The sequence below is a fragment of the Podarcis melisellensis genome (assembly GCF_964234715.1).
Source record: "Podarcis melisellensis genome assembly, chromosome: 7".
NCBI classification, from domain to species: Eukaryota; Metazoa; Chordata; class Lepidosauria; order Squamata; family Lacertidae; genus Podarcis; species Podarcis melisellensis.
The window spans coordinates 60,416,940-60,442,807 of NC_138539.1; the positions used below are offsets into that span (position 1 = coordinate 60,416,940).

The window sequence follows — 25,868 nt, forward strand, 5'->3', positions numbered from 1 at the left end:
GAGCAGCAAAATGGACTGGTGATTGTCCTGATTCTGGATAAAGGGAATAGACATGAAGGTCACACTACATACTAGAAACGGATACCTTGGGCTCATGCATCTGACCTTACGAAGGCCTCTGACTAACTCCAGAAAACCAAAGTCCCTAAGACAAGTTAAGGGCTAGTTTGGCTCATCTCTTGTCCATTTACACAGGAAATAACCACACTCTGCCCTTGTTTCCCTAATCAGAACATCAAAATATCGTGACCCTAATGCATATGTTAGTTCCAATGACGAAGACTAAATTTACTCAAATGGCTAGTTCCTTGATGTATACAAATATTATTAAAATCTGAAGCAGGTCGGAATGGGGCAGGGGGAGAGGAGAGGAAGATATGGACAGCAGCATATCCTTAAGTCTTGAGAAGCTGGTAAGCAAGGAAGCCCTGCTGAGAATGTGTTGCTTATATTGTTGGAGCAACACACAAACACTGTAGTCATTGTGGCCATATTTTTTTTAAACAAATCATTGTCTGTGAACACCTCTTCACAATTCAACATAAAATGAGATGTGTAGTTTCTCAGAACCTCAATTTCTGGAACACTTGCTTCTATTTTTGTGGTACTTTATTGAGAATAAGTTACATTGTCGGCAGAAGTCTTCTCAATTTGCTTTCACGTCTTTATACTGAACTGATAAGTCTTTCCTAGTACAGTCTGGAGAAAAATAACTCCAAGCAAACAAATTCACCAGTGGGAGTGGGTAAATCCTCTTGCATAAAAATACTTTAAATACATTAACCGTCCTCAACTAACAGCCAGAATGACGTTCATGACAAAAGGCAGCTCCTATTTCCTCTGTTTAGAGAAACTATATTCAATAAAGGCTGATAGATAAGAGCTAGCGTTTTTCCATGAATGGTCCACAGTACCAGGAAAATTCAGAGAAACGAGTTCTGTTCTAATCTACAAGGATATTGTGCTGATTATCTGGCTCTATGAGACTCAAAACTCCCAGTTCTTATAATAAAAATCTGTATTTATCACAAACATCTAGATGTTTTATTACTCTTCAAATCATGCCTTTCCCCTCCCCTGCCTACTTTACTCCAACTTTTGCTGCTGGAACAGAAACACCTTAACCATCAATATTGTTTGCAAAAAGAGCTTACAATTTGAACCTGTTCATTCTGTTTGTCGTTGTTGTTGTTGTTATTTATATGCCACCCATCTGATGGGGTAACTCCAGCCACTCTGGACAGCTTCCAACAAATTAAAACACAATAATACATCAAACATTAAAAACTTTCCCATACAGGGCTGCTTTCAGATGTCTTCTAAAAGTAGAATAGTTTTTTATTGTTCAGCTAGGGCAGGAGCCCTCTATAGCAGCCTGTCTACCAACCTCTGATAAAGGTAAAAGTAAAGGACCCCTGGACAGATAAGTCCAGTCAAAGGCAACTATGGGGTTGGGGCACTCATCTCGCTTTCAGGGTCATGTGGCCAGCATGACTAAACCACTGCTGGCGCACGGAGGACCGTGACAAGTGCCAGAGCACATGGAAACGCCGTTTACCTTCCCACCGCAGCGGTACCTATTTATCTACTTGCACTGGTGTGCTTTCAAACTGCTAGGTTGGCAGGAGCTGGGACAGAGCAACGGGAGCTCACCCCGTTGCGGGGATTCGAAACTCCAAACTTCTGATCAGGAAGCCTAAGAGGCTCAGTGGTTTGGACCACAGTGCCACCTGTGTCCTCTGATAAGCCTCTGTGTACTAAGCATGGGAAGATAAGCATCTTCTCTTCAGTCTGACTTCGCCCCATAAAGTTACAACCTGGTTAATGCTGACAATGAAAGAAAGGAGGAAATTCACATGGGAAGAAAAGGAAAGAAGGGTAAGGGAGCCCGTAAGCTCACATTCCACTCCCAATCTCAAAGCCATGGTTGAAAGACTGGAAGCATTATGCCATTAACTAGGCCTGAAGACCAACTGGAGATGAAATAATTTTTGAAATACTCAGGTACATTAATACTGTGAGGCTGCTGGATCTACTGAAGTTCAAGATCTCAAGAAGGGGAGCAGCAAAAAGTTAATTTGAGGGGAATAAGGTTGATTTGCGTAATTTTCCTCCAGGTTAGCTTTTCAAACAGGTGCAGCAACATCAGTTTGCTAGAGAAAGTGAAACAATTTTTGGCCTGTGCTCATGTCAACCTTTCCTGTTTAGGAGGGGCAACCTCTAGACTTCAGCTGCTTTGCACTTTAATAATAATTCTTCATCATCTTTGCCAAAATAAGCTGTCTCTTCCAAAAAGATTTCAATGGAGTTAGAAGGCGTGTCTTATTTTTCTTCCACAAGCCTCCTTATTTATAGATTAAAATGTTGGCAGGTGTGCTCAGGAAAAGGAGCTGCAGGGCTTAACACGCTGTGAAAAAGCAACAGATTTGTTCTAACAGATTAACAAACTGAAAGGCTGAGAAAAGTTGTACTTTCGCTTCCTTACATATGGTTCTTGTTTGTCAAAATGCAGTTTTATGGAAATAGTGACAACAAGGGAGTGCACAAAGCAAAATGAAGCATCACAGCCAAATCCACTGGAACAGTGGGGATATGCCTAGGAGCTTATACGGAACACAACAAATGCCCCAAATCAAGTCTCTAGAAAGGGAGTGTGCATTTCTAAGGACGTTGCACACATTAGGACAGGAAGGTGCTAATTTTCATGAAAACAAATATAATATTTGTCACTGCCTATCTTTTTGAATCTTGACTGCAGGCTGGTAACTTCCTTTTTATGTCTTGGTTCTGGGGAAACTTCTACTTCACCAATTCACAGTGTGGCTTCTTTGGCAAATTTAATGGGCTAAAACTACTGCTGCACCTCGCCCTGCCCTAAAGGGGGGAAATGACGTTTAACAGAATCAACAGCACCAACAAATTACTATGCAAACCTTGTAACTTGTTGGCCATATGCATTACATCAGGCCACCCCTCTGGGTGGAATGGGGAACATGGGATTTCTTAATATATGCTCTCATCATAAGCATGTGAAGACTAGTAGTACAAAAGTGCTTAATATTTTTGCTTGGTTTTCTCCGGCTCCTCAACAATGGATGGGAAATATGGGATGAAATCAAGAAGTATGCCTATGTCATAACATTTATTTTATATTTCTTGAAAGAGAGAAATACCAGAGCTCAAGAATTAACTTAAACCAAGAACTGGAGAAGTGTTGTAGGTCAGTGGTAGAAAATCTGCCTTGCACGCAGAAGCTCTGGGGTTCAATCCCTGGCTGAGAAAGAGTCCTGCTGGAACCCTGGAGAGCTGTCAGTGTAAACAATACTGAGCTAGATAGGCCAATGATCTGAGCTGTTCCCATGTTCCAACTACAAGTGATCCACAGAACTGGTTTCCAATATATAGTTCACTGCTGCAAAGTGAACAGCAACAAGGGGTGTGTGCAACAACAAATAGCATTGTATCCTCATCCCTTTATTGGTGCTCCTGTTGACAGTCTAGCCAGCCGGACAAGTGGCGTAGCTTAGGGGGCACTGGGGCAGTTGCCACAGGCACAACATTGTTAGGGGCACAAAATTTCAACACCCAGTGTTGTCTCAATACAGCTGTGCACTGCTGTTGCTGTTCTCTGTTGAAAACAGTTTCTCCATGCAAACCAGGAAATGACGTCTCCACACAATGAAATAGCTCCTTATCTCCGCGGCTGCAATCTCCTGAGTGACGTGGATGCCGTTGGGCAGTTGAATCTGCATGCCTACACACACACACCCCCACGTGGCCCTGGGTGCTGGCAACTCTCACTACGCCACTGAGCACAGACATACATACCCTCCTCCAGAATATGACAAAACTTTAAAAGGAGTCAGTCAGACCAATTCATTCTTTCTCCACAGTCCATATCCCAGTTTCCTGTTCCTGTTCTGCGACTTCTGGAAGCTTCTAAGTATGTTGTCCTCATTGGGTTACTCCTGGATAGCTTTTTGATGCTCTGAATGTCTGTATCTCTCAAGGTTTCCTTGAGTATATCTATATATCTCCTTCCATTTCTGTGAGCAGGGAAGGGAGCATTTAATTCACAATCTGAGAGAGTGATGATGAAGTTGATATTCTTGCTGAAAGATTACTGCATCTCAGCTCTGGCTAGCTTCTTTTCACACTTTGAAGAGTGTGTGTTTTGAAGCACACATGAGTGACTTTCAAGCCTTAACAGAAAAAGATGTGGTCTCCTAGCAGTAACCCGTCTTTTTCTGCAATGTGTAAAGTGTCCCTTTTCTGAAAAAGATAAACTGAAATATATTTTACTAGCTCAGGGAAGATTCTCTGCAGGTAGGTTTATGAGGGAAGAAAAGTTTCACAACTACAAAAAATATAAAAAATATGCCTGTAGACAAAACTCTATGTATTTCTAAAAGGCAAACAGAACTATTCAGCTGACATCACCAAGTAAAATCTGTATTAGATGATCTCGCCACAGCTACCCATGCTTTGGAAAATGTGATTTCTCTAATATGTTAATTTAAGAAGTGTCTGGAAACTTCAAGTGAACCAAAATACCATAGTCAGGTAGTCAGCAAAAACTGCCACATTTCCTGAATTTTGAAGAACTTCAGTGGCTTCCAGTTTGTTTCTCAGCACAATTCAAAGTACTAGCTTTCAATCCATAAAGCCTTCAAAGGTTTGGGTTCATGGAATCTGAAAGGACTTTTTTCTCCCATATGAACTTGCCTATTAATTCAGATATTCTGCAAAGGCCCTTCTAATGGTGCCCCTACCTTGAGAAATTAGGTGGACAGTCATGAAGAGGCCTTTTCAGTGGTGGCACATAACCTGCAGAACTCTGTTCCCAGAATACTGAATCTAGCATATGCACACCTTCTAAGATTGCACACAATGTCTATCCTATTTGCCTGAGCTTTTAACAGAGGTCATGGTTTACCCAAGTGATCTGATTCTATTGTCATCTCTGCTGCTCTTTTAAGTATACTTTGATTATCATTCTCTCTATTTCAGATTCTAATATTTGTGTGCACAAATGAGGCTAAAGCAAGCAATACACACATGCAATAGGAAGATATTAGACAACCTGAGGTAACCCTGAGATTTATATTAGGAAAAGAAATTAGATAAAAATCCTAAGGGGGGGCCCACAAAAAAAAGTTCAATGATCACAGAGTGCTAGCCATCTAAGAGAAAATCATTAAATATCAGGCAGCCACACAGCAGATTAACAACTATAAGTGATTGCCCAACAGAAGTCGGGCAGAAACAAAATCAATACTTCACAAATTCTCAAGAGTTTGTTTATTAGAAAACTGAAATGCATGAGAAGCATACAGATAGTATAGTATTCTGTAAAACCAATTAATTTAAATTGCCTCGGCTTCTCCGGAAATCAATTAGTACATAATTTCAAACACATATGATCAATTTATTTTGAAAAATCTATTTATAGCAGTAGTCATCTGAAGCATTCCAGTAAGATTTGATATATATCAGCAAAAAAAAAAAGTGCAGGCAGAACAAAGGGAAGAATATATTTTGTGCATGTCAGCTATTTATGTTGCTACTGACACATTGTACAGCTACTCTGGATGTCAGTATCACTCACATTTATTGTTATACTGTGGAGTCCACTGCTATTTTGAATATGGTATAGGTTTCTTAAGCAACTTCAGGTACAATTTAGCAGAAATGGACCTAGACTAGACTCTTCTGGGGATGCTAGGGGATAGAGGAGGGGGAGGGAATCAAATAAATTGCTTTTCCTTCTTTTCCACTAGCAGAGCCCCTGTTGGAGCAACCAAAGCAAGGAGCACCATTTGGATTCTACCCATAATACACAGGAACACAATCCTCCAGTCTAACAGTATTGGTTCTTCCTCTGCTCCTTCTTGCTGCCCAGTTACATGTGATCTGTGTGCCAGTTCTCTGCCAGCAGAGTCATCGTAGAGGAATCAGCAGCAGGTGGTCTTAAAAGTACAGTGGTGCCTCGCAAGACGAAATTAATTCGTTCCGCAAGTCTTTTCGTCTTGCGAGTTTTTCGTCTTGCGAAGCACGGTTTCCCATAGGAATGCATTAAAAATCAATTAATGGGTTCCTATGGAAACCGCCTTCAGACCAGGTCCAGGGACAGACTGTCCCCCGACCTCTTCTGAAGGCGGGCAGGGGGCAAAAGTCTTTGTCCCCCCCTGCCTGCCTTCCCGGGGGCTTTTAAATCGCCCCGGGACTGTCCGGGGCGATTTAAAAGCCCCTGGACCTCTTCTGAAGGCTGGCGGGGGGCAAAAGTCTTTGCTCCCCCCTGCCTGCCTTCAAAAGCCGTCCGGGATAGCGGGAAGCGCTTCCCTGCTATCCCGGACCGCTTTTAAAATGCTGGCGGTGGGGAGCAAAACCTTTAGCCCCCACCGGCCTTCCTGGACCTCTTCTGAAGTTCGGGGGGGGGGGAAGGCTTTGCTCCCCACCGCCAGCATTTAAAAGAGGTCCCCGGAGATTTCCCTATGGGCTTTCGTCTTGCGAAGCAAGCCCATAGGGAAAATCGTCTAGCGAAGCGACGCAAAAACCGAAAAACCCTTTCGTCTTGCGGGTTTTTCGTCTTGCGAGGCATTTGTCTTGCGGGGCACCACTGTATCTTAGCCCAAACAGAGTCTGTGAACAAGCTGAAAGTTCACCTCTCTGAACTTTTCTAGAATAAATCCAGGAGACCACCCCTGTGTTGTTGTTTTTCAGATGAGCAAGTTGAAGCTAGATGGAAGGAAGAGCCACACATTGTTGTAGACAGAGTTTGTATGAGGAGAGAGTGAGTTGTGGGAAAAGATGGCTAGGTACACAGGCTTTTTATCTACACAATGGGGATGTTTTAACTCCCCTTTGGAAAAATCAGCTGCTCAGCCTTTCACCACAGGATTTGCTCTGTTTGAGTGGCTGTGTTGCTCTGTGTAATGTCTTACATTTTCAAAGTGCAAAACAGAAGCAGCCTAACTAAAGTACCACAAACTACTAGTACAGATATTACAGAATCAGAACACTTGCTTCTTCCCACTTTTTTCTCTGTTGTCTTCCCCTTCTCATATTACTCTCTGGTTTGTGCACTTGGTTAGATATTTTTCCAGTCAACAGACAAATGTAGATTTTAAAATATTGCCTTTCGGTACTTTCATTTTGACCTGCCATTTACTTCTGAAACTAGCACATGACAATGACTCAAAACTGCCAGCAAGCACTATTCTGGCCAGACAGCCTCAAATGGCAACAGAGATGCTCATTGACTACAAAGATATGAACCAATATGTCTGAGATTCCAAAACTGCAGGGGAGCAAGAAGGGAATTGTGGAGCCTCCTTTTGAGAACTGGGAAGGCTGAACATTAGGAAACCTTTATTGATCTACAGTGATTTATGAGGAGGACATAATTTCCATTTAACCATACTCTCAAACAGATTTGGTAAGAAGAGAAATCAAAGTTTATGCTTTGTTCTTATGTTTACCTGTGTGTAGTTTTAGGAAGGGTCAGAGTCCCTTGTCTTGTCACTCTGCATGTGAGCATTTCAGCAAACTCACCTACTGAAGAAATGACTGTTGCCATATTGGAAGGGAACGTGTTAGGCAACAGGTAGAGTGAGTTTTGCAAAGAGGCTTATGCTGAAAAAATGTGAGAAATACAGAAGTAGGATATAATTTCAAACCCTGGGAAGTTCATTATGTGTTGTCTTACCTTGTTTGCCACTGACACAAATCACTCTCCATTTTTAGGTACATCACAGTTTAGATTATCTAAGAAGCCATTAGCCCCTCACATCATAGAGTCAAAGAATTGCAGGGATGGAAGGGATCCCAAGGGCCCCCTAGTCCAATCCCCTGAAATGCAGAAAGCTCAACATAGGGTCCCCCCATCCAATTTTAAACCATACCAGATCCTGCTTAGCTTTGCAAATGTACTAGCATTTTTATGCTGCACCACTACAAAGAAATAAAAGAAAAATGTGGCCACCATTTTCTCTCTTCCTCAACCATATAACACCAGGAAGGAGATAAGCAGCGCCTCCTATTGGCCAAGAGGCTGCTGTACATTGCGGGGGAGCAGATCTGGTCTCCAAGTAGCACGCTGCAGCTGTTGCTGCCACCAAATCAGCAGATGCTGGGGGGATGGATATGCCGCCCCTGTGGATTCTGCCCCCTGAGGCAGCCATCTCACGTTGCCTCATGGATGGGCCAGCCCTCTGTAACACATTCACAATTGCTAACATCTAAATGCTCTATATAGTAAGGAGGCAGAGGCAAAAGTGGCAGGAAGACCCAGGAATAAAGAAATAATAGCAGGCTTCCCTATTAATGTTGGTCCAAAACCCACTTCTCAATCTGTATAACAAGTGCAAACCCCCCCAAAAAACCCACCCTCCAAAACCCACCTTCAGTTTGCATGTTCTCGAAAATATTGAGCATTGCTGCACCAGGCCTCCACAGGACTGAGCACATTTCTGCTATACATTTTGCCTCATCAGTGTTTCCATAATGGAAAAACCCCACAGGGGTAGTGCATCTGCATATAGCAGAAAAGTAAAGAGATAGTGATTTATGTCCTGATTTTTACTGGATCAATAAAATCTCATATTCTTTATCCACGATAAACAATAGGCAAGAAATTCCTGTCAATAAATGTGAAGCTACTATTGATTGGTGCATTAAAATTGAAATAAAATAGGGACTAATAAAATAATTTAGTGAGTTTTGAAGAAGAAATTCAAATTCTCCATAAGCTTAGAAAACAGCAACTATGTCACCAATACCCTGGCTAAGTAATATAAATAATTCATTTTATGTTGAAAATGAATATATCTAGTACAATATCAGCAATCTGCAGCATCAGCTTCATATGCATAGCAAGCATAGGTTCATAAGTAACCACAAAAGAGCACGACCCAACTACATTTGAAGCAACGGAAGAATGTGTTCTCCTCCACAACCAATCTCACAAACATAAAAGTTTCAGTTTCCAAGTTCTCAGTCTATTTACCTGCAGCAAAACTCAGACTACATAGTATTCTCTATATAACAGTATACATAGCCTTTCCTGTATGGAGTTTAATCTCCTGAGCAGCAACATATCATGTATGGACAGGCCCCATTAGAAATGGTATACCCAATGACACTTATTTCTGGAGACCCTATAAAAGCTGCAGCCAGATTGGGTTTAGGTTCGGCTCCGCCTGGAAGTCAAGGGGTCAATAGCTTGCAAAAATAAATAAACAATTCAAACAGTAAGCTGCCGTCTTGGCTCCTCCCTAAGTTTTTCATTTTGCCTTTATATCTCACAAGCAGTCGTATTTTTTTAGTCCAGAGAGGAAGTATACTAGCCAGCCCTTGAAAATCTGACAACTGAATCCATTCATATTTCAGAACAGTGAAACATTAGGATTCAGCTCTGAATAAACAGTTCTCTTTTATCACAACAAAGCAACAACATGAAGTACATAAAGCAATCCAAACAGTCCTCTTATTTGAACTTGGGGCAAGTTTACAGAAACGTTTTTGGCACAAAAAAGCAACTACATTGTGACTTTTCTCTAGCAATGCTCCAAAGACAAGATTTTTTTAAAATGATAGCTCCTCTTAGCACTCAGGGCTTATTTATCAGTTTACAGTACAGTGGTACCTCGGGTTAAGAACTTAATTCGTTCCGGAGGTCCGTTCTTAACCTGAAACTGTTCTTAACCTGAAGCACCACTTTAGCTAATGGGGCCTCCCGCTGTCTGTAACCTGAAAGCATCTGTAACCTGAAACGTCTGTAACCCAAGGTACCACTGTATTATTTTATTCCTCTTATCTGCTGCTTTTCAGGGCCAAGCCCTCACAAAGCAACACAGAGAAATAAAAACAAAATATGATCATGTAGAACATGAAGCACTGAGTGGATACAGACAAATAGTTGCATGAAAGAAATGGAATCAGATCGTCTAGGCTTTTTTGCATTCCAGAACTGAAGGATCCAGGCAAATATTAACAGGAAGAGTTGCCCAACTGCAGAGTTCACCACGACATAAGGCCCTATCTCATTGCTGATCAATACAGCCAATTTCACTAGTGGGCAATTGTGAGCAGGGTCATATATATGGGTGCAGACGGCCCTTTAGATAAAAGGGCTTCATTTTGCACAACAGAAGCTGCATTTTGCACAACAGAAGTTCTTAAGCTGCCTTCCAAGGCACCCAATGTGAAACACTTCGCAGTAATCCAGTCTGGGTCATACATAAAGTAAGGCTAAACAGATTATTTGGCTTAATTATTGTTCTACACAAAATCTGAATGGCGGGGGGAAAGAAGGGTAAAAACTTGCAATAATTTTAAGGGAGAACTTGTTTTGAACACATCAACACTTGGTTTATTTTAATCTTTAACATCCTCTGAAATTTCATTTTGCTGCTGCTGCAAATTATATTATCAGAAGCTGCTTCTCAGTTGCTGTCGTTGCTCCCCATTTTGATGCCCCTTGGAAAGTTGCTGGATGCGTCATGTCAAATAGTTTTAATGAGGGATTCTGGGAGAAAATTGTTGGCTGTCATTCTTCCGACCTCCCCAGAATCCCCATCAGAATAATATTATATCGCAGTGCAGCATTATTTCAATGGTCGTTGTGCAGGGGAAATATATGAAGTCTGAGAGGACAAAAATGCCTAAAAAGCACTGCCAAAGTAAGTCTCCCCTCTAAAACATTTGCAAATCCTACCCCTAAAAAATTGCCCTCCAATTTGCCGTTCCTGTAGCACAGGCATAGGCAAACTCAGCCCTCCATATGTTTTGGGACTACAACTCCCATCATCCCTGACCACTGGTCCTGTTAGCTAGGGATGATGGGAGTTGTAGTCCCAAAACATCTGGAGGGCCGAGTTTGCCTATGCCTGCTGTAGCGGCACTCACTTTTTGCAGCAGGCCATTTTTGAAATTAGTTTAACAAGTTGCTCTGGTTAGCAAGAAAAGGATGCTTTCTGCAAAGAGTGCTGTCTGGTACTCATTTGACAATCCTTTCAATGCTAGGCAAAGACACCCCCCCCTTTAATGTCTTTGATTAGCTACTATGGGATTTGCTCAATCCAATGGGAATTGTGTTTGAGGAGAGGATTCTCTCATTACTTTGTTGGTTTGTTACGTTGTACTTATTTTATATGCTGCATTTCTTTGTATTTCATGTTTTTAATTATGTTATTGTACGGTGCTGAGATTTTGGCATAGGCACTCAAAATTCAGCATTTGATGAACCACAGTTTTACACTTGCATTCCACCCATTATCCTTCAGATTCCTACCCCTAGTTCTCTCATGAACAAAAGGAGCTGAATAAGCTCTATTTATGGAAACAGTTGGAAGTGATCATGTCAATCACCTAAGCTTAGAGATTAAATTTCTGGAAATTTTGAAGACACAGGCAGGAAAATATTGTTTTTCGTTTTGTTTTTTAAAAAATACAGATACCAAAGCAATACTTAATTGCTTGTTAGCCTCTTTTACAGAGCAAAAGTCACTTTGTTACTTTAGGAACATAAAATGCATTATATATAAATTGGTTTGCCATTAAATTATCATGTTTATACAATCTCTTCAGTCAATATTTACAGACTCTTTTTACTTTTTGTTACAGATGAAACTACAAGCTGCTAGACTGCAAGGAACCTAGCATCTCTTTCCTTTTGCCATTTTATAAGGAGCAGAAAATTATGATGGGCTGTAATCAACTAAGTCCTACTCAAAATAGACCCACTGAAATTAGTAATTAGTTCCTTATGTCTATTAACTTCAATGGGTCTTACTCTGAGTAGGATTATCACTTAATATAATCCTATGTCTCCTTCAGTTCTCCACACTGTCAAGCAGACATAAAAAAGAACTGAGAAAAAGGGGGTCTCAACATAAAATTTTATCAGTCCCATTTTCTGAGCTATTGCTTTCTGTTTCTGCTTCTTCATATTTGCCATCTTATCTACCATGGACTTCTAAAAGCTGAAGGTTTGCGTGGATTGAAACAAGCTTCTGTACCCTTTCACATGTCGTAGTCCAATATTTTCCCAGTTTTTTCAGCGGGGAAAGGCTTCAAGGGAGGGGCCTTCACATTTTAGGTAAAGCCACCTCCACAGTCCACAAAGTGACCAAGGCATTAATAGGGACACCAGCCATGCCATGTGGAAACTCCTTGAAGGACTCTCAGAAATTCATCCAGATCTATCTGCCTCCAAGGGCAGACCATTCCAACTGGTACCTCACCTTTTCAGCAAGCCTAAATCTCACCAGAAAATGATCTGATCACAATAAAAAAGTGAAATAGAAATTCCCCACATCCAGATAAACATAAACCCCACCTGATCAGGTGATTCTATGGAGGTATTTGCCCAACTACTACTTAAAATACCCCATGGTTACACTGGTGGAGGAAGAGGAGTGTGGGGGGAGCACACTGTTCCCAGCAGAGCGATCCTGGCAGGGTGCCATCGCGGCTGCCCCCCCTGCGCTGGACGCCCCACCCTGTCCCTGCAGGTGGAGCACCCCGCTCCCAGGACGCGCGCCAGCCCCACCCCCACCTGCTCTCTGCCCTCCCCCTGGTGCCAGAGCATGAAGCTCCGCCATTGCATAGTTAACATGGCACCCATGAAATCTTGTTTTATCACAATGGTTTGCCTAAAGTGAAACAAACCACAGTCGTAAATTCAGACATAACACTAAACCAAGGAACATGGTTTGTTTCCTCCTAGCTGTTGCAGGGAGGAGCACAGTGGATGCAATTTGTCCCTGCATGAAAAACCATGGTTTACAGTTTATGGCGACAGGCAAACATGGCCACAGAATAAAGCATTTCTTGTGTACTTGTTTTTGGGCCTCAAAGCTATAATGCACACATCAGATGCAAGCACGTTGCTCTTTTTTATTTCCATGTTATGAACTACAAGCAGAAAAAGTTAAACATAAAAAGTCTTACTTAATAAATGCACAGATCTTCTACTTTTCTTTGATGTAAAAATCCACTGAGTCTTGAAACATCCAACCAGGGTGCAATGGTTTTCTGCTAAGAAATAAAGAGATATCTTTATGAAATAGAGAAGATGCAAAATTGTAGACAGGCAAACAGATGCACCCACAAAATCCATTATAATCAAATCAAATCAAATCAGGGAGTGGTCTCTCACCAATTCTAATAAGAATTCTTGTTTTCAAGTCTTTTCATTGGTTTAAGATTAGGGGGTGGACATAGTTTGCTTAGCTATTTGATGTAATGTGTTTATTTTTAAGTAATGGTATTATTTTACTATTGAGCACTCCTAATATAGTTCTTGTTCACTCTCAGTGATGAAGGCAGCAATATACAAAAATACATTGAGCACATTATATTATTACATAAATTATTTGCACATTAATTTTAGGCTCCTTTTTAAAGCTCCTTATCCTTTTTCTTTTGAGGCTCCCTACCTGTTCACTTGTTCTATTATTAATAAAAAATAATGTTTATAATTTATTACATTTAACTGTCGCTTTATAATAAATAAAATGTCTCAAAGCAACTCGACAAAATAAAATACACCACCATAAAGACAATGTAGAACCAGAAACATTTAAAAATAAACAATACAAAACACAAGGCGGTCTCTGCTTGTGTTCAAGTCTCCCACACCTGAGACATGCCCCGCCCCTGGCACTCCTTGCTGTTGCCTCTCCTGCCACACTTCCCTCCTTGCCTTCCGGCCTTCAGGCCAGAAGATAGAGAGAGGCAACTGTTGTGCTGAATTTCTTTCTTGAACCCAGGAATTCATATTAAGTACATATTATTCCCATCCAATGGAAGAATGTGCAGAATGACAAATACCAATAACCTATCTCCTTGGATACAGGAGAAAGTGTGACGATGTCCCGATTAACATCATTTGAGGCCATGCACACAGGACTGTCCTTAAGGGTAACTGGGCCCTTTAGAGCAAAGGGTTATCAGAGACTTGAGTGCACAGACTGAAATGACAACAAGAAGAGAACTACTAGCTGCAGAATGTCTGGTGTTGTCTTTCATTGTATTGAGGCACACTTGCTATCCTGGCTCTTTTTATTCCCACTATAATCTTCCTACATGTGCTATCATGATTGAGAGATATAATTCACTAGATTCAGTGAGATTTTCTTTTATGACAGACTTTCCCCTTATAATGATGCAAATGAAGCAAAGAACATGACCTCTTCACTAGTTTAGTTCTTTGTTGATTTGGTTAATAGTGTCTGGGAATCAAGAGGAAAGTGGATCATAGCTTTGTACTGAGTGCTGTTAATCTTCCCTTTGCATAATGCTGATACACTCTGGCCCAAATACTGGAGATTTATTTGATGTGCACACATTTTCAAAAACTAGTAAACACGTTGGATTCTATTACGAAAGAACAGCTTTGTAGCTCTTTTCAAGCACTATATTTATATACTATATAGGTACTGTCATGTGTTTCAATTTCCATCTCTACAAAATGTGGTTATTTTTTTGTTGTTGTTCCACAGAGAGAGGCGGGAGGAAGGAAATCACCCAGCTATTTCATTCATTTTGCCTGCATAAAGCTGTGTCACATGCATTCAGAACTCATTTTAACATATTTAGCTACAATGATACATATTTCATTTATTCCTATGCATTATTTATATGCAACCAATCATATATGGAATCATAAAAACAGACACCAAGAAACAGTAAACATACTTAAAAATTGGCTGTCTTTATAAATCTACATAGTATACATTTTAAGGATTTATATGCCACCTTTCAAAACAAAAGTTACCCCATGGCAGCTTTCAAGCAGTGTCATAAAAACATTTTAACACCTGCATTTAACAATTATTTAAATAAAAAACAGCAGCATAAAATCATTCCTATTTCACACCAGACTAAAATGAAAAGCAAAAGCAAACAGAGAAGGAGTCACATGCACCTCCCTTGAGAGGGAGTTCCATAGATATAGGATATAGATATAGGATCAGTGCTGAAAAGTCCATTTCTTTTGTTTCAACCAAGACCAATCTTAATTGTGAGGTGAGGACTGCAAGAAGGGCCTCTGTGGAGGATCTTAAGGTCTGGGCAGGTCCTTACAGGTATAGGTGGCTCTTAAAGTAACCTGCTTCCGAAAGGTTTTAAATTGAGACCAGAAGCGAATAGATAACCACTGTAACAATGTAAAATCAATGTAATGCATTTCCAACACTTGACCACCATAAGCATCTTGGCTGCCATATCTTGTACCAACTGATGCTTCTGAACATCTTTAGGGGCAGTCCCCACAAAAAGTGTGTTACACTAATCTTATCTGGGTGTAGCCAGGGCATGAATAGCAGAGGCAAGGCCAACTGCTTCTATATAGGGTGGTGGCTAGCTCACCAGCCTAAGCTGGTAAGCATATTTTAAATATACTGGGAGGAATTCAATGCTCCTTCTCTCTCCTTCCCCCACATGCTCTCTCCTTCCCCCACCCTGGGGTTCTCCCAACCTCCCAAGAACTCACACTGTGTGGGGGGCGGAAGATAGAGGAAAGCCCTGTTGCACCAGCATATGAGCTTGTGTGAGCTTCCACTGGAGGGACTCATGAGTTGGATCCCACCCACTGCTGAAATCGTTCACTTATTCCCAACCATCAACAGAAAGTCTTGCAGCATTTCCAGAAGACCCTCAGACTTGGTCTGTGGCAAGCATTATGTGGAGGGACGCGGGTGGCGCTGTGGGTTAAACCACAGAGCCTAGGACTTGCTGATCAGAAGGTCGGCGGTTCGAATCCTCGCAACGGGGTGAGCTCCTGTTGCTGGGTCCCTGCTCCTGCCAACCGAGCAGATCGGAAGCACATCAAAGTGCAAGTAGATAAATAGGTACTGCTCTGGCAGGAAGGTAAATGGCATTTCCGTGCTCTGCCAGAAGCGGCTTAGTCAGGCTGGCCACATGACCAGCTCCCTCAGCCAATAAAGCAAGATGAGCGCCAGAGTCGGCTACGACTGGACCTAATGGTCAGGGGTCCCTTTACCTTTAAGCTTAAGTGGAAGAGGAGTTCCAGAGCTACAGAAAAATCTCTGATGACCTCTCAGCAGGTCATCAGACTTCTTTGCAAGCCTTTGTTCCAACTCATCACTTAAGCAGTATATGAAAGTGAGTCACCTACATTAAACCCCTCACCATGGCCAGAAAGGGAGTAAGCACTGAGTCTGCAGAACCTGGATCATATGTAAAAAAGGGTGAGCTGGATGTCATTTGTTTACTGATGCATCTGTTTTGACACCTTATAATCATCGATTTTATATAATACAAGCCCTAGGAATCCCTAACATCCTTGCGGATTTTTGTCATGTATGACACTTAGTTTCAGCCCATGAGATCCAGCAACAATGCACTGTTTGATTTATTGCGGCTTAATGTGTATTCATTCTCTCAGTCACTAAAGTCACAATATTATGATCTGGCTATACAGTGGTACCTTGGGTTAAGAACTTAATTCATTCCGGAGGTCCGTTCTTAACCTGAAACTGTTCTTAACTTGAGACACCACTTTAGTTAATGGGGCCTCCCGCTGCTGCTGCGCCACCGCCGCACAATTTCTGTTCTCATCCTGAAGCAAAGTTCTTAGCCCGAGGTACTATTTCTGGGTTAGCGGAGTCTGTAACCTGAAGCGTCTGTAACCTGAGGTACCACTGTATGTTGGAACATTCACACTAAATCAACAGTAAATAGTTTCAATTTAATATACTTGGCTACTTCCTATGAAGTATGTAAAAATGCAAATTCTGATATAAACTTCCTCAAAAATGGTTCGATAGCATTTTGGGTTCATCTCTGAAGTAGAAGGAGCTGTTTATTTATGAAAGTTGAACAATTTTATCTAACTAGAGGGGGGGAAATAGCAGTGTTCTAAGAGCGAGGAAGCCATTGCAAATTTTAACATAAACTTTTGCATAAAAGCAGAAATCCAGAAAAACAAGCACTTAAAAAACCCCCTGTAAATAATGCTAGCACAATATTTCAGTGACTTTAAGAGATGTGATACATGACTGCATAATAAATACAACATTCAGTTACTACATATATGCAAAATGCTTTCAAAACTATATAAAATGTCATAAGAGTATGAAGATACTTTTAATCACATTCAGAGATAACATTCAGAGATAAAGAACTATCATTTTACTGAAGTTACAAATGCAAGCAGGATTGGGGCAAACTGAAAATTCAGCTTGAGCAACATTATGCTACGATTACTTTTCATTCAGTGTTGCAAATATTTTTTTAATACATTTATAGCCCAATAAAATGTTTTCTTCTCTCTTGTTATCTGCCAAACCACCACCATTTTACTCCCACAATAGTTTCAGTATTACTTTAGTTCCGTTAACATTCACGCAGCTCAGCTAACATTTAACCACTCCTGTTTTTCACCAATTTGACCTCAATACATACTGTTAAGAAAAATGATACTACTGCACAAGGCATAGAGCACGCTGCATTTATAAATTGTCCCTATAACTAGCTAGAAAGTTACTGATCGTGTTGTTTACCTTGGGATATAGAAGACAATATAACCATCTAGAAGTTACTTAGCTAGGATTACATGTTTTTTTACAGTGAATTCTCATCATGATGTGAAAAGCTTGTTCCATGTATCAGAATAGATGTAACCACTGAAAAAGCTCTTACTTCATGTTCTTTAAAGTTCTGAGCAGACAGGACAAAGCTGTATTGCGAACGGTGAAAATCTGCTGCCTGGAGCAGTAAACTCCCACTCCCCACAAAAGCAAAATCTATTAGGCCCCAATTCTTTACTTCATTCCATTGTGTAAACCATCAAATGTGGGCATTCAGAAAAAAAATGCTTTCACAGAAGCAGCCCTTAGGGTGGGGAAGAAACAGATTGGGAATAAGAATGTCTTCTATACTACAAGACTGAATTGTAAGTTTTAAAAATAGACACAGATGGGGGAAGCAAATGCTAGGAAAATACCATAGATTTGCAAACAAAGAATAACACACACACAGAGAGCGAGAGAGATACATGGGAAGGACCTGCAACACATTCATTAACAAACACAGAAAATAGCAGAACTTAAAACTTTTGAAGTAGCACTCCAAAATTTACACAATTTTGGCTGTGCCACATTTTGGAACCATCATGACAACCTGTGTCAGTGAGCTCCAAATTAAACACCTACAGCCATTTTTAATTCAGTACAGCTACCAACCGTCACAAGCCCTGTTCGCTTTCTTTCTTAATTTGATCACTTTTGCATAAGACTGATTTTCTGTTCCATGAATATGGAACCCTGTGCCTGCTCCCACTGAGTTCACACAATGCTGCGTAAGTTTGAGAATGAATTTCATTCAGCCAGCAAAGGCTGTAACATTCTATAATGATAGAGACAAACTCTATTAAATATGCAGGCTTCTAAGGTATGTTTTTTTTAGTATGATGGGATTTTTCTGTGAGACCATGAGCTCGTTAATCCATGCTAAAAAATAATTAGCCAGGAGAACAATCGGCCTAGACTATGGTGGCAAGGGATTCTCTGTAACTCAGGATCTCCAAATCAAGTACTGGAATATATATTTTAACTCAACTGGAAATTACAAGGACAATATAGGAATAACTACCAAGTTCTATATCCTGCATTATGCTGTTACAATGCCAGACTCAGGCATCATAATGGTCTCCTTATGGGTTTTTAATCTGAGTCTATGAATTATCTAATCCAAGCTAGCAGTTGCTACTTTATGACTAAGGCCTTGTTAGTGAACTACAGTCCACAGAGACATAGCTACTATTAGTAAATGCTAACTAATTAGACTCTTACCTCTGACTCACATCTGTAGTAGCAATTCATATCTTCTACTTTTAAGACAATAATGAAGAATCAAAGCTTTGTCCAGTAGAAATTCTGTCAGCATGCCTCTCAATGACTGGGATGTAATAGTCTCAAGAAGTAAAATTTCATAAAATATTTTAATAGGCCAGGAAACACAACCATTTGTGAAGTTATTCTGGTTGGGAAGTACATTGCAAATTTTGCAAAGGAAATAGCAACTTTTGCTATTAGAATTAAAGCAACTCATCATCTGGCTGAGTGTTATGATGAGAGAAACTAAAGATAAAAGGTAAAGGAACCCTGAACGGTTAAGTCCAGTCAAAGGCAACTATGCAGTGCGGAGCTCATCTCGCTTCAGGCCGAGGGAGCCGGCGTTTGTCCACAGGCAGTTTTCCAGGTCATGGGGTCAGCATGACTAAACCGCTTCTGGCGCAACTGAACACCATGACGGTGTTTTCCATTCAGCAAGTACGTTATTTCCAACAAAATGTTGGAACACTGCCCTCTGCCTTTGTGGCAAAGTCCTGTGTTATTATCACCAAGTATATTTCCAATTACTCCAAAGTGTACTATGTTGGTATTATGCAAGGAGCAGAGAGAAGCTGATAAAAAGGGTACAAGTGGATAAATGGAGTACATGTGACAACTGCTGTGAGGATGCAACCAAAAACAACTGAACTATGGCAAATTCAACCAAAAACAAAATGAACTATGGTCAGCTCCAGCCATACAGATGGGTCTACAAACCACATGGAGCTTCTCTACAGTATTGCCAGCCACACTTGTGAAGTGGGGATATAGGGATTGGAGAGCCAGTGCTCTCTTTCGCATCAAATGTAACGATTTGGGGCCTATATACTTGAAGTAGCATCTTCCCTAGTATCTTCCGACACAGACTTTGCCACGAGGGTGAGAGGTCCTGTTCATAGTTACATCAGTGCTGGAGAGGAGAATGGTCATCTGAGATTGAGACAGGGCATTCTCAGTGGCAGGAACCCCCATGGAATTCCCTTCTGTGTAAAATCAGATTTTCCCTCGCTCTGGCTATGTCCAGATACAATCTGAAAACTCACCTACTCACTCAGGCCTTTGATTGGTGTTAGAGAAGTATTATTTAAAGCTATTTTTATTGTACTGTTTTGTGTTGTTAGCTTCCCTGTGCTTCCTTTTGGGACAAAAGGCACAATAACAAAGATATTGCTCTCTATACCACATAGTGAATGAAGAGGTTATGCCATGGTTTAGAATGGATGTCTGGTATACATCACTAGGAGGGACAGAAACATATTCCATCTATATCCTTCCAAATATCCCAGTCATCACTAGAACTGTAACCTCACTGACTGGCCTTGCTTCCACAAGATAACCGCTTGACAAAATAAAATAAGGGAGTTCATTGGACAGGAAAATGTATTTAAGATTATTTTTATACATTATCATCATCATCATCATCATCTATTATACATTATGGCCAGGCTAGAGGCCTCTTCACAAGGCAAGGATGGTCACTACCATATGCACTGAGTTCATAAGGACCTTCTATCCCAAGTTTGAGATCTTTTAACATGTGACTACTTTTAATCAGGGGCAATATATCCTATGGCACACATACACACTATTTGAAAACTGGGATATATGGAGAAAGCGTTCCAATTTTTGATAGGTGTACTGTATTGCTCCCACTACAAATAACCTGATGCTATGAAGTTGGTGTGTGTCATGTGGCAAATGCTTAAAGCTAACAAAATAGTTAATAGAGATATTCAACTAAGTTTTACCCAGAGTAGATCCATTAAGGGTAATGAAAATGACCAAGTTAGTTCCATTTGTTTCAACGGAGTTACTCAGTAAAACATAGTTGAATGCCATCCAATGTTTCCAGCCATCTCATCATGTTTCCCCTCCCCTTTCCTGATTGGCTGTGGCAATAGTCATGCCATTATTATGACTGGAGGCTACAGGCACCCAGATTTCAGGAAAACCACCCCAAAGCAAGCTTTCAGCTGGCTGCCAAGCAGCAAAAAAACCTCCCCGTCTTTTTTAAAACTACATTGAGGAAATTGTATTGTACAATGTTTCTGATTTTTGTTTTTAGTGCAGCATGTAATTCTGCAAAGGAAATAATAAATTATAGAAGGGAAGAAAGTACTTGTCACTCCTTCCCTTCTTCAATTATCATTGCCCAAAGAAAAACATTAGAGAAATGCAACCAGAGAAGCATCTTCGGGGAAGGCATCTTTTTACCACATCCATCTCAAAAACAGTATTTGAAAAGTCTACAAACCTCTTTGTGGCAAGCTAAAGATAACAGCAAATGAAAAATACTGGTTGGGGTAATTAGTGCTTATTCATCGTTTTTCAAAAGAAGCATATCCAGTTGAGGGTGCAGGAGGCAAAAACAAATTCATGGTTTTACTATATATTTTGTAGTTTCTTCAAGTGACAAAATGATCAAAAATACAGACAACTCTGTCATAAAATGATACTACTTCACCTAATCGAAAAGGTCTCCTTTCCAAATCTTGCTCCAGCATTTCTTTGTGGTCAAAAGGTTTTGGTATTAGTATTAATATTTAAATGTCAAGTATGTGAGAACACATTTCCTGTGCTATCTAAAGTATTTGGAACAATTTTCAGTGAAGCAGTAATATTGCTCCTGACTTGCTTACCCTGACTGGAAAAAGCAGCTCTTAAAACATCTGTATAAAATTTCTTTTGTGTGTACCCTTATAATACTGCTCCTCTTTCACCTTGAAATAGTTTATTCTAGTTCCCAGCTGCAAGACATATTTATTCTTTTCATAGAGTGCTATTCATACTGGGATATCAGTTGCATTTAGAGTGCTTAAGGTGATATATTTGTTTCATATTCACACTACATTTGATAGCCATTTTAACCATCAGGTCCCTGTATGTTTTATGGAAAAGCAGTTATTTGTTGCAATTTCTTCATTATTATTATTTCCCCCCCCCCAAAAAAAACCCAACCATACTCAATTTTAACATTTTACTAAGATGGTACACAACAGATATGGTTATCTATGTAGTCCTTTTAAGTTCTCATGCTTAGTTAGAGCTGTTATTTTCATTACATGTGGGTGTCTTAATAGTAATGTGCTGTGATTGTATAGCTGAGAGCTTGCTTTCTCCTACAAATCTATACAAGCTTTCAATACAGCAGCATAAATAGCATGCGATGAATCAAAAATACACAAATGGGAGTTTCGGCTCTCTGTATTCTGCTGTAGACTGGTAAATGTGTTTTGACAATGGACCACATTTTTATGTTTGTTTTGTATTTTGCACTCTAGCATCACAGAATTGTACAGTTGGAAGGGACCCCAAGGGTCATCTAGTCCAACCCCCTGCAATGCAGGAACCTCAACTAAAGCATCCATGACAGCTGGCCATCTAACCTCTGCTTAAAAACCTCCCAGGAAGTAGAATCCACCACCTCCCAAGGGAGGCCTTCCACTGTCCAACAGCTCTTACTATCAGAAAGTTCTTTCTGATGTTTAGTTGGAATCTCCTTTCTTGAAACTTGAAGCCATAGCTTCAGGTCCTACCCTCCGGAGCAGGAGAAACAAGATCACACTGTCTTCCATGTGACAGCCCTTTAGATATTTGAAGGTGGCTATTGCATCTCCTCTCACTCTCCTCTTCTTCAGGCTCAACATACCCAACGCCCTCAATAAGGCTTGGTCGCCCTCCTCTGCACACAATTCAGCTTGTCAATTTATTTCTTAAACTGTGATGCCTAGAAATGGACACACTACTCCAGGTGTGGTCTGACCAAGGCAGAATATAGCAGTATTATTACTTCCCTTGGTTTGGACACTGTATATTTCTGTTGATTCAAGCAACTCCTTTTTGAGGGGAAAAGCAGAGTATACGTTTATGTAATCAATGAGACATAATAACCAAAGTAGTAATAACAATAATAGTAATAAAATTTTATTTACCATATTTTTTGCTCTATAAGACTCACTTTTTCCCTCCTAAAAAGTAAGGGGGAATGTGTGTGCGTCTTATGAAGCGAATGCAGGCTGCGCAGCTATCCCAGAAGCCAGAACAGCAAGAGGGATCGCTGCTTTCGCTGCAAAGCCATCCCTCTTGCTGTTCTGGCTTCTGGGATTCAGGATATTTTTTGCTCTTGTTTTCCTTCTCCAAAAACAAGGTGCGTCTTATGGCCTGGTGCGTCTTATAGAGCAAAAAATACAGTATATCCCGCCCTCCCCAGCCAAAGCCAAGCTCAGAGCAGCTAACAACAGTAAAAATAGCACAGTTTACATAAAATCACAGTCAATTAATTGAAATACATAGTAGCAGAGTACATTTCCTTTCACAGAAATCATTGCCTTGTCAAGTTTAATCTCTTCTATCCCTGCATAAATATCAGATCAAAATCTTAAAAGACCACGCCTCACATGCCATGTCTCTTCCTCTACAAACAAGCGTAACAAATGCCTTCATGAGTTCAGCAGCATTCTTTCCACAGGTAGTGAACTTGCATGTAATGTGAAATAATATTTTAAGGTACTATCTCAGAATATGCTGCACAATCTCGAACAATACTGCTTGTCAGGTGGTGATGTATAACAATCCAGGCCTTTGTTTCACTTCTGTCTATGACCTGACTACATACTTGAACAAATAAGCTAACATGCATACAGTGCACTTACATGTTTTGTAGACATACATTTCCTTTTGCATAGAGAACCTTATGGTTGTAAAACCTATACAGACAAGTAGTCAAAAGGGAGTTTATATCTGAAACAAACAAACCAAAGGAACAGAAATGGCCCTAAAATAGTATTTAGACAGGGGGGAGGTGGAGCAGAGAGGAAAAAAATTAATCTAAGGAATGCAACATTGCTCATGTCAGGGCTGCTGTTGGGAAACCGCCCTGATGCTGCCCCCGCACCCACATAAGGCAGATGTGAGCCCCCACTTGCCCCAATGTTGCCACCAGCTCCACCACCGCAACATCGCCTGTGGCTGTGCCCACAGCACAGAAGCAGCAGTGAGGGCACAATGGCAGTGGCACAGTGGTGGCATCATGGGAGAAGCCTTGGCAGGGCTGGCAGTGGCACAATGGCAGCGGTCAGATTTGCCACCTGTGGCAAATGGTTTCACTGTGCCTTATTGATGGGCTGCCCCGGCTCATGTGGTGGGACTTCACCGCCTTGTCTTCAATCAGTGCACCTGCAAAATCTGCTCCAAAGGACCCTCCAGTGTCCTGGGGCAGACTATGAGGGCCTGCAGAGGGCTGCTGGGGGAAGAACAGGTTGCCCCCGCTGCAAAAGCAGACAGCCTCCTTGGATGCAAGCAAGACCTATGCCAGCAGCCTAAACACCTGGAGAAATAGAAGGCTTGGGTTTAAGTCAGCGGCTTGCCTATTGCAAATAACCGCAGCTGTCCCTAACCAAGCTACTGAGAGTCAAACAGGAAAAAGCATTTGTGTGTATTCAAATCCCAATGGTCAGAGGCAATTTGTAACAGATTGAAAAAAGGGTGGACTTTCCCCCCTCATAATGTTCTTCTAGATGTGTGTTTGCAAAGTAAACACGCAACTGGGACACTCTAGATGGGAAAAAGCAATTTGGGAGACCTAAAACTGAGGAGGCAGCTGAAAGGGAAATGTTTAAGCACATCCCGTACACCCCACTGTTTCCCTACGGGGTTACGCTGACCTGATGCTGCTTTGCAGTAAGGAAGCACATCTGCATGTAACATAGACCATAAGTAGCAAAGCACCCCTGCCTGTGGCTCCTTCTACTGCTTTCTACTGCATTTTCTAGGTTGGAAAGAAAAGAAAAGCACTTTGGCAGACCTGTTCTTTGCTAGTCTTCTGACTGCTACCACTTAGGAATTCCTTCCAATTTATTTACTATGGGGAACAGTGTCAATTTGGGTCACCACACCTCAAGGCGAATAAAAAAAATTGGGGGTGGGGGGTGGGGAGAGAGGACAGTCCTGGAAGGCAACAAAAATGGTAAGAAAACAGCAGACAGAACTTGGGTGCACTTGCAGGCATACATACAGTGAATGCAGGGGTGGGAAGCAGAACAAGACAAACGTGAGACATATCTGGGATGGAATAAGGCCGCAGTTTGATTGACTGATTAAAAAGAAACAAGTTTGGAATAGCCACAGGACATGGATCCAATGATCAAGCAGCCCAAGTGCTGGTCAATACACCGTCATACCGAAAGAGGAATGTCTAATGTTTAGGGTCCACTATGGCATGAATTGACGCAGGTGGCACTGTGGGTTAAACCACAGAGCCTAGGACTCGCTGATCAGAAAGTCGGCGGTTCGAATCCCCGCGACGGGGTGAGCTCCCATTGCTCGGTCCCTGCTCCTGCCAACCTAGCAGTTCGAAAGCACGTCAAAGTGCAGGTAGATAAATAGGTACTGCTCCAGCAGGAAGGTAAACGGCATTTCCGTGCGCTGGCCTGGTTCGCCAGAAGCGGCTTAGTCATGCTGGCCACATGACCCGGAAGCTGTACGCCGGCTCCCTCGGCCAATAAAGCGAGATGAGCACCACAACCCCAGAGTCGGCCACGACTGGACCTGATGGTCAGGGGTCCCTTTACCTTTACCTATGGCATGAACTATTTTCAGGGGAACCCTGAGAGACAACATGGTAGAGGGCACTCTGGCCCATCAACCCCAAGCTGGCCTTCTGGTCTAAGAGCACGGTCCTCCATGTTCCCATAAAGAGAACTCCCCTTGAGATGGGGCCGGGTGTCTTTCCGCTCCATCCCTTCTACGGATCCAGCCCAGTGCCCCTTCTGCCCTTACAAAGCTGTGACATGGGATAAATGCAGCATTACAATTTTGCTATGAGGTAGGCAAAAACAAGCAAATCATGGATTATGACCATTCCATCAATTAGTTTAAAAAAAATCCTGCCTGGTCCTGTGGGTGAGGGTAAGCATATCTGGGCCCCTTAATAAACCCTAGCAGCAGACCTGAGCAGAAGTCCTCACTCAGATCTGCTTTCCAGGCTCCACTCATGTAAGTCGGAGT

The 25,868-nt window shown here is 41.4% G+C and overlaps 1 protein-coding gene across 14 annotated transcripts in view; it reads right to left on the bottom strand.

Moving 5' to 3' along the window:
- The window catches only part of ATXN1 (ataxin 1), a 226,991-nt gene that overhangs the window by 163,109 nt on the left and 38,014 nt on the right, over window positions 1-25,868 (bottom strand). For 10 of the 14 annotated variants that reach the window (XM_081919385.1, XM_081919384.1, XM_081919388.1 and 7 more), the window contains one exon: window positions 12,955-13,041. The exons of 2 other annotated variants lie outside the window; for them this stretch is intronic. The gene's annotated coding sequence lies outside the window, so the exon portion shown is untranslated. The remainder of the gene's footprint in view (window positions 1-12,954; window positions 13,042-25,868) is intronic. 2 more of the 14 variants (XM_081919391.1, XM_081919386.1) reach the window with 1 other exon arrangement.